At 41.1% G+C, this 8898-nt stretch overlaps 1 pseudogene; it reads right to left on the reverse strand.

The window, feature by feature from the left end:
• Positions 1 to 2927: 2927 nt before the first annotated feature.
• Positions 2928 to 4675, reverse strand: LOC105732274 (heterogeneous nuclear ribonucleoprotein A1-like; annotated as a pseudogene).
• Between the last annotated feature and the right edge of the window lie 4223 nt (positions 4676 to 8898).

The raw sequence follows: 8898 nt of genomic DNA on the forward strand, positions 1-8898 counted from the left end.
ATAAGTTAAAAAATTTTTTTAATTGTTTTCTTCCTGGCCTCTTTGTGTGAAGACTTCTGATAACTCTTCTTAGTAAGTTGTGTACTTTATGACCCTTTATCCCTAAATTTTAAGTTATGTATTTCCTAACGATAAGAATATTCTTGTTAAAAAGGCATTTGAGAAAAAAAAAGAATATTATCTTGTATTTCCATAATACAGTTACCAGCCTCAGTAAATTTAACATAGATATAATATTTTTATTTTATCCATTGTCTGTATTCCAATTTTGTCAGTTGATCTAGTAATGTTCCTTACAGCATTCTTTTCCTCCAGTACAGTTTCCAAACTAGGATCACATGTTTATTTGGTTGTCATGTGTGTTTAATTGGGAACAGGTCATCATCAGTCTTTTTTTTATCTTTTATGACATTAATGTTTTTGAAGAATATAATCCCTTTTTTTCTTTTTCTTTTTTTTATAGCTCTTTTTTTTTTTTTTTAAAGTGTGCTATTTTAGTGTGAAACAACATGGTAATTAAAGGAAGTTTTAAAAATAGGCTGGGTACTATGGGTCACGCCTATAATTCCAGCACTTTGGGAGGCTGAGGTGGGTGGATCATTTGAGATCAGGAGCTCAAGACCAGCCTGGACAACATGGTGAAAGCCTGTCTCTACTAAAAATCAAAAATTAGCCAGGCATGGTGGTGCATGCCTATAGTCCCAGCTACTCAGGAGGCTTAGGTGGGAGAAAGGAGCCTGAGGTGAGAGAATTGCTTGAATCTGGGATACGGAAGTTGAAGTGAGTCGAGATTGCACAACTGCCCTCCAGCCTGGGCAACAGAGTGAGATTCTGTCTCAAAATAATAATAATAATGATGATGATGTTTACCGCTCAGAACAGAGAAGTCAATTAACAGATTACTAAGAAGCTTCAGTATAACTGTTATTCTTTGACTTACATGTGGAAAAAATAGCAAGGCTTTCCTGATCTAATTTCAAAAAATTTTATATAATAACTTTTATAACAAGTACTTCCTCAGTCCCTCTTCATGAAATAGTCTTCTTTTTTTTAGACGGAGTTTTGCTTTTGTTGCCCAGGCTGAAGTGCAATGGCACGATCTTGGCTCACTATAACCTCTGCCTCCTCGGTTCAAGCAATTCTCCTGTCTTAGTCTCCTGAGTAGCTGGGATTACAGGCGCCCGCCACTACCCTCAGCTAATTTTTGTATTTTTAGTAGAGATGGGGTTTTATCATGTTGGTCAGGCTGGTCTTGCACCCTTGGCCTCAGGTGATCCGCTTGCCTTTGCCTCCCAAAGTGCTGGGATAACAGGCATGCGCCACCATGCCCAGCCGAAACAGTCATTTTAAAAATGAAACTAAAAAAAAATTTTTTGACACTGTAGTAGAGACTAAAAGCGTTTTTCTATCATTGGGCACAGTTGCTCTTACCTATAATCTCAGCACTTTGGGAGGCTGAGGTGGGAAGATCACTTGAGACCAGCAGTTCAAGACCAGCCTAGGCAACTTAGTGAGACTCTGTCTCTACAAAAATTAAAATAACAATAAAGTTAGTCAGACGTGGGGCACACTCTTATAGTCCCAGCTACTCAGGAGGCTGAGACGAAGGATCACTTGAGCCCAGGAGGTTGAGGTTGCAGTGAGCAGTGATTGTGCCACTGCATAGCCTGGGTGACAGAGTGAGATCCTGTCTCAAAAAAAACTAATAATAAAGTTTAAAAAAAAAGATAGAGCTTGGTAGGCCGAGGCGGGTGGATCACGAGGTCAAGAGATCGAGACCATCCTGGTCAACATGGTGAAATCCCGTCTCTACTAAAAATACAAAAAATTAGCTGGGCATGGTGGCGCGTGCCTGTAATCCCAGCTACTCAGGAGGCTGAGGCAGGAGAATTGCTGGAATCCAGGAGGCGGAGGTTGCAGTGAGCCGAGATCGCGCCATCGCACTCCAGCCTGGGTAACAAGAGCAAAACTCCGTTTTGGGAAAAAAAAAAAAAAGATAGAGCTTATCCCTATGTGGCTCACCTCTCCTTCGAAGATACAAGGGGAGACTACAGTTCCCAGCTTTCTAGTCATTAAGCAAGACATGTGTCTGCTTCTTGCCAGTGAAATGTGAATGTAAGAGATGTGTGTCCTTTCTGGATGGACATGTTTAAGAACTGGTATGTTATCTCCATGTGCTTTGTTCCCCACCATGGTGACCCTGGAAGCCCTATACTGAAAGGGCAACATTTCTACATAGAAGAAGACTGGATTCCTGAGTCATCAGATGGAGGAGAACTCTGGCTTACCGACATCAAAATTTGGTACTAGGAATTTGATACTGTATCATCCTATGCCATCCTGACTTAAAACATTTATGTCCCATTTGATTTCTGTTGGAAAAGAGAACTGAAGAGTAGCTGATTCCAAAATATCCTCTTAAGGTCCCATCATTCCTATGGCAGATCCTTAATGAAAAATTGATCTTCACTCATCAAACAAAATATACAAAAATATCTTAGAGCCAGAAGGAAAGTAACAAATGGTTACGTGCAGGGCACTTTTTTTCCTTTTCTGTGGATGTATCATTTGGATGTTTTAAGTTAAAAATATCAGAAAGTCTAAACTGAATTGGCTTAAAAATAAGAAAATGTTCTATACTACAAGGCTACAGTAATCAAAACCGCATGGCACTGGTACCAAAACAGAGATATAGACCAATGGAACAGAACAGAGGCCTCAGAAATAACGCCACACATCTACAACCATCTGATCTCTGACAAACCTAACAAAATAAGCAATGGGGAAAGGATTCCCTGTTTAATAAATGATGTTGGGGAAACTGGCTAGCCATATGCAGAAAGCTGAAACTGGACCCCTTCCTTACACTTTATACAAAAATTAACTTCAGATGGATTAAAGTTTTTTCTTTTTAAAAAAAAGGCATTTATTCAGCATCACGATCAGACTATTACATTTAGCAATCAACAGCATGGGTGAAAAAAAAAAAAAAAAACCTACATTAAAACCCTTCATTGGAATGCTTTACACTTTCCACAGAACAGAAACTGAAAAAACCTGTTATACAATTAGTCACAAATACAGTCCTTGAGTTTTTTGCCCATACACATGAGTATTTGTCTAAATCATGTCTTCTTTGTAGCAGCTAGGCCCTGCTGCCACTGTACTTGGCTGAGTTCACAAATCTGTTGTAAACTGTAGCTTCCCAGTCACTTCTCTGGCTCTCCTCTCCTGCTAAGCCTTGTTTCCTAATTAAAATCTGCCACTGCCATGGCTACTGCTGCTACTGGAACTGCCATAGCCACCTTGGTTTCGTGGCTTGGCAAAGTATTGGTCACCACCACCATAGGGGCCAGAGCTTCTGCCTCCAAATTTTCCTCCCTTCATGGGTCCAAAATTTGAAGACTGATTGTTGTAAGTGGCAAAATCATTGTAGCTTCCACCACCTCCACCTTCCACCAAATCCATTACAGCCATTCCACTGCCACCATATCCACTACCACGGCTACCACCAAAGCCACCACGACCACTGAAGTTTCCTCCAAATCCAAAGTTGTCATTCCCACCGAAACCACCTCCACGACCACCACCAAAGTTCCCAGAAGCACTTCGACCTCTTTGGCTGGATGAAGCACTAGCCATCTCCTGCTTTGACAGGGCTTTCCTAACCTCACAGTTGAGGCCATTCACAGTATGGCATTTTTGAATGGCATGACTCTTATCCACGGAGTCATGGTCATCAAAGGTTACAAAAGCAAAGCCCCTTTTCTTGCCACTGCTTTGGACAGTCATGATTTCAATCACTTCAATTTTTCCATACTGTTCAAAATAATCTCAGTGTCTTCTTTAATGCCACCAACAGATATTTTTTTCACAGTTAAGTGGGCACCTGGTCTTTGAGAATCTTCTCTTGAGACAGCTCTCTTTGGTTCCACAACTCTTCCATTCACTTTGTTTGGCCTTGCATTCATGGTTGCATCCACCTCCTCCACAGTGGCATACGTGATGAACCTAAAGTCCCTGGAGCGCTTGGTGTTTGGATCTCTCATTACCACACAGTCTGTGAGCGTTCCCCATTGCTCAAAATGGCTCCTCAGGCTCTCATCAGTTGTTTCAAAGCTCAACCCTCCAATGAAGAGCTTCCTCAGCTGTTTGGGCTCTTTAGGAGACTCTGACTTAGACATGATTGCAGGGAAAAGAGAGACTCTAACGATGCTTCTTCGGCAGCATCCATGGGCAGAAAGGCGGATTAAATATTTAAACATAAGACCTAACACCACAAAAACCTTAGAAGAAAACCTAGGCAATACCATTCAGGACATAGGCATAGGCAAGGACTTCATGACTAAAACACCAAAAGCAATGGCAACAAAAGCGAAAATTGACAAATGGGACCTAATTAAACAAGAGCTTCTGCACAGCAAAAGAAACAATCATTAGAATGAACTGGCAACCAACAGAATGGGAAACAATTTTTGCAAGCTACCCATCTGATAAAGGGCTAATATCCAGAATCTACAAAGAACTAAAACAAATTTACAAGAAAAAAACAAACAATCCCATCAAAAAGTGGGTGAAGGATATGAACAGACACATTTCAAAAGAAGACATGCAGCCAACAAACACAAAAAAGTGCTCATCATCACTGGTCATTAGAAAAATGCAAATCAAAACCACATTGAGATACCATCTCATGCCAGTTAGAATGGTGATCATTAAAAAATCTGGAGAGGCCGGGCGCAGTGGCTCAAGCCTGTAATCCCAGCACTTTGGGAGGCCGAGGCGGGTGGATCATGAAGTCAAGAGATCGAGACCATCCTGGTCAACATGGTGAAACCCCGTCTCTACTAATACAAAAAAATTAGCTGGGCATGGTGGTGTGTGCCTGTAATCCCAGCTATTCAGGAGGCTGAGGCAGGAGAATTGCCTGAACCCAGGAGGCGGAGGTTGCGGTGAGCCGAGATCGCACCATCGCACTCCAGCCTGGGTAACAAGAGCGAAACTCGGTCTCAAAAAAAAAAAAAAAAAAAAAATTCTGGAGATAACAGATGCTGGAGAGAACGTGAAGAAATAGGAACGCTTTTATATTATTGGTGGGAGTGTAAATTAGTTCAACCATTGTGGAAGACAGTGTGGTGATTCCTCAAGGATCTAGAAATAGAAATATCGTTTGACCCAGTAATCCCATTACTGGATATATACCCAAAGGATTATATATTATTCTATTGTAAAGACATATGCACAGGTATGTTCATTGCGGCACTGTTTACAATAGCAAAGACCTGGAACCAACCCAAATGCCCATCAATGATAGACTGGATAAAGAAATTGTGACACATATACACTATGGAATACTATGCAGCTATAAAATGGATGAATTCATGTCCTTTGCAGGGACATGGATGAATCTGGAAACCGTCATTCTCAGCAAACTGACACAAGAACAGAAAGCGAAACACCGCATGTTCTCACTCATAAGTGGGTGTTGAACAATGAGAGCACATGAACACAGGGAAGGGAACATCACACACTGTTGGGAGGTGAGGGGCTAGGGGAGGGATAGCAGGGGGTGGGGAGATTGGGGAGGAATAACATTAGGAGAAATATCTAATGTAGGTGATGGGGGGATGGATGCAGCAAACCACCATGGCGTGTGTATACCTAGGTAACAATCCTGCAAGATCTACACATGTGCCCCAGAACTTAAGTATAATTTAAAAAAAATAAGAAAACACATTATCATACATTACAAAAATCCCCAACTAGGGTAGGGAGTGCTTCAGGATTGGTCAATTCAACAACTCAATGTGCTATCAGGAACCTGGATTCCAGGCCGGGCATAGTGGCTCATGCCTGTAATCCCAACATTTTGGGAGGCCGAAGCAGGTGAAGTTTGAGACCAGCCTGGCCAACATGGTTAAACCCTGTCTGTATCAAAAAATACAAAAATTAGCCAGGCATGGTAGTTCATGCCTGTAATTCCAGCTACTCGGGAGGCTGAGATGCGAGAATTGCCTAAACCTGGGAGATGGAGGTGCAATGAGCTGACATTGTGCCACTGCACTTCAGCCCGAGTGGCAAAGTGAAACTCTGTCTCAAGAAAAGGACCTAGATTCCTTCCATCATTCTTCTGATATTTATTTTCTGATTTTATTTTTGTTGTTAGCTTTATCCTCAAGCTCATAACAAGATGGCAGCAGTAATTGGAGTATTCACGTCCCAACAGGGCAATGTCAAGAGGAATAAGGAGAGTTTCTCCTATAGCTCTCTTTTAGGATTGGGGAAGATTTTCCCAGAAGCTTCCTAATAAATTCTCCTCCTGTCTCATTGGCCAGAACCGAGTTACAGGACCATGCATAACTGATCATTAACAAGGATCAATGGGATTGTCTGTGGAAGAATCAGGCCTCTCTTTACAAGTGGGGGTGTTGTGGCTGCAAGGAGGAAAAGTATTCTTGTAAACAAATCTGGGTGCTGTTAGGAAGGAGAAGTGTGGCTGAAAGCTGGAGAGAAGCTGATAGTATGGCTCGTGGTAGGGAATGATGGAATGAGACTCACTCATGGCCAACTCTAAAATGGACTTCATTTATTAAGAGCCATGTATAGGTCTGACAAGGAGAAAACAGATATTTAAGAAATTCCTGGTCATGCTCCCTCCTGCGTCGTGGTGCCTAATTTTAGATCATCCGAGGCTTACCTGATTAATTAGGCTATTCATAGACTAACAAAGGGATTAGAAAGTTGAGGATTATATGTAGTCATTTTAGAAATAACATGAATTGAAGAACTGTATCAGTATGGCTTAGTTCCAAATTAAAATATACAGCCATGACTTAAACTGGCTTAACAAGAAGGAAATGTATTATTGGATGTAACAATGGAATAAGAATCAGGGTTGGTTGCTCAGATGCTTCGTGATGCTTTTATTCCAAGCTTTTTTCCATCTCTCCATTCTTCTACCATTGGTATTAGCTTCATTTTCAGATTGATGGCAAGATGCTGTCAGCACTTCCATACATAATATTTTGTAATGATAATGTCCAAAAGATAAAGGGAGGAAGCATCTGCTCTGTGGCTTTTCTTTAGTATAAAGGAAAATTTCTCAGGACTATCTTCCTGAGATCGGGATTCCCTCATGTTTCATTAACCAGGTTTTCATTACAGTCTCATTCACGAACCAAACACTAGCAAGAAGTATAGAATTTCCAGGATTGGCTTATACTAATTATCTGGAGTCAAATGAACATTAGGGGGTAAACTTTTTAACTGGGAAGCTGCAGCCAAAATGAGGTGCATAATATGTTAGAAGGAGAAAAAGGAGGAAGAGAATCACCAAGACGAAGTTTCTTGAGACAGCCTGGTATTATGGAAAGAAAGTAGCTTGTCCCTGCACTCTCTCAAGTTTTAAAGGATTCCTTTATTTTCTCAGAGATAGGTCACTAACAAAGTCACCTGGAGCAAGGCTATCATTTATTTATTCAACATTTATTGAGCACTGGGGAAAAAAATGCTGAAAATAAAAATGAATGGGCTGTGTTCTCTTCCTTCAAGGAGCACATAGTCTAGTGGGGAAGTTACAATTGACTGTTCTAAAAGCTGTAAATAAATAGGAGTGTGAGCTGAGCCCTATGGCTCAGAGATGATGGAGGAGGAGGAGAAGTAGGAGGAGGGTGGAGGCATTGGCAGGGCAGAATCATAGGTGCCTGAGCTAAGTGCTGAATGTGCATGAGTTTGTCAGACAAATGATAGGGATGGGCAATCCAAGCAAAGAGATCAGCATAGACAGAGACAGCGAGGCATAAAAGCATATGGCAGAGTAAAAGAACTTGAAGACATTTGGTGTGGCTGGCTCGTTAGCGTTGTCAGAGTTAAGGCTCGTAAAGTAGGCTTTGCATTGAAAGGTCTCATAGGCCACGACAAGAAGATTGGGAGCTTCAAAACTAGTAAGGAGCCACTGAAGGATTTTAAGCAGAAGAGTGACCTTGTTAAATTTGTATCTTTCAGTGTTTACTATGGCAGTGGATGGAAGACAATGCAGGAATGAGGCCCAAATCAGGCAAATTTTTAGGGAGGCAAATTGAGTGGGCCTCAGTTTTCTTATTGAAAAAATGGGGTAGTGGAGTGGCATGAGATTAGATCAGGCATCACAAATGCAACTGCTACCAGAGCTGACAAGTCCTGTCTATGCATCAGGTGCACTGGGGTGGTTGGGAGCTGCATTAAATGAATAGAACACACTCCCCTAAAATGGGGGCAGTTCTTGAAAGAAGATCCAGAAGAATAAATAAATAAATACATAAATAAAATAGAATGCAAGAGGGGCAGCAACTAGTCAGCCTAAGCTATTTTCTGTAGCTATTTTCCAGTTTTGTTCCTCAAGCAGCCCCTGAATCACGTTTTGTGAGGTCTCCTAATTTTTCTATGTTGGCAACTAATTCAAATGTAAAAACCAACATCACCAGCAACAAGATTATGCAGGGTAAATAAGTATACTCTACTAGTGTTCAATGGTTTGAGACTTTGGGATATGATAAGCTCTAAGGCCTCTTCCAGCTGTAACAGGATATGACTCCTTGCTATCCCACTAGCACTTGTGCTACACTAACATTGATTGTTTGTAGTTAGCCAGTCACATGGACGAAAGTCTTTAGGACTGTTCAAACAGGCATAACCAGATATTTCTGTGGTTAGTATTTATTCATTGATATTTTCATGTATTAATTTGTTCATTCAACAAGTATTTGCATAGTGTCGATTACATGCAATGCATTTTTGAATGGAAATGGAGAGATGAATGAGAAAAATGAACCTTGATGTTGAGAAAGAGAGACTGAGACTTCCTTACAAGAAGGAGAAATCTGTCATTTATTACCTGTTGCCTCTGCCAACAGATCTTAG

Source organism: Aotus nancymaae, unplaced genomic scaffold, assembly GCF_030222135.1.
Source record: "Aotus nancymaae isolate 86718 unplaced genomic scaffold, 86718_ANA_hifiasm-v0.15.2.pri h1tg000065l, whole genome shotgun sequence".
Classification (NCBI taxonomy): domain Eukaryota; kingdom Metazoa; phylum Chordata; class Mammalia; order Primates; family Aotidae; genus Aotus; species Aotus nancymaae.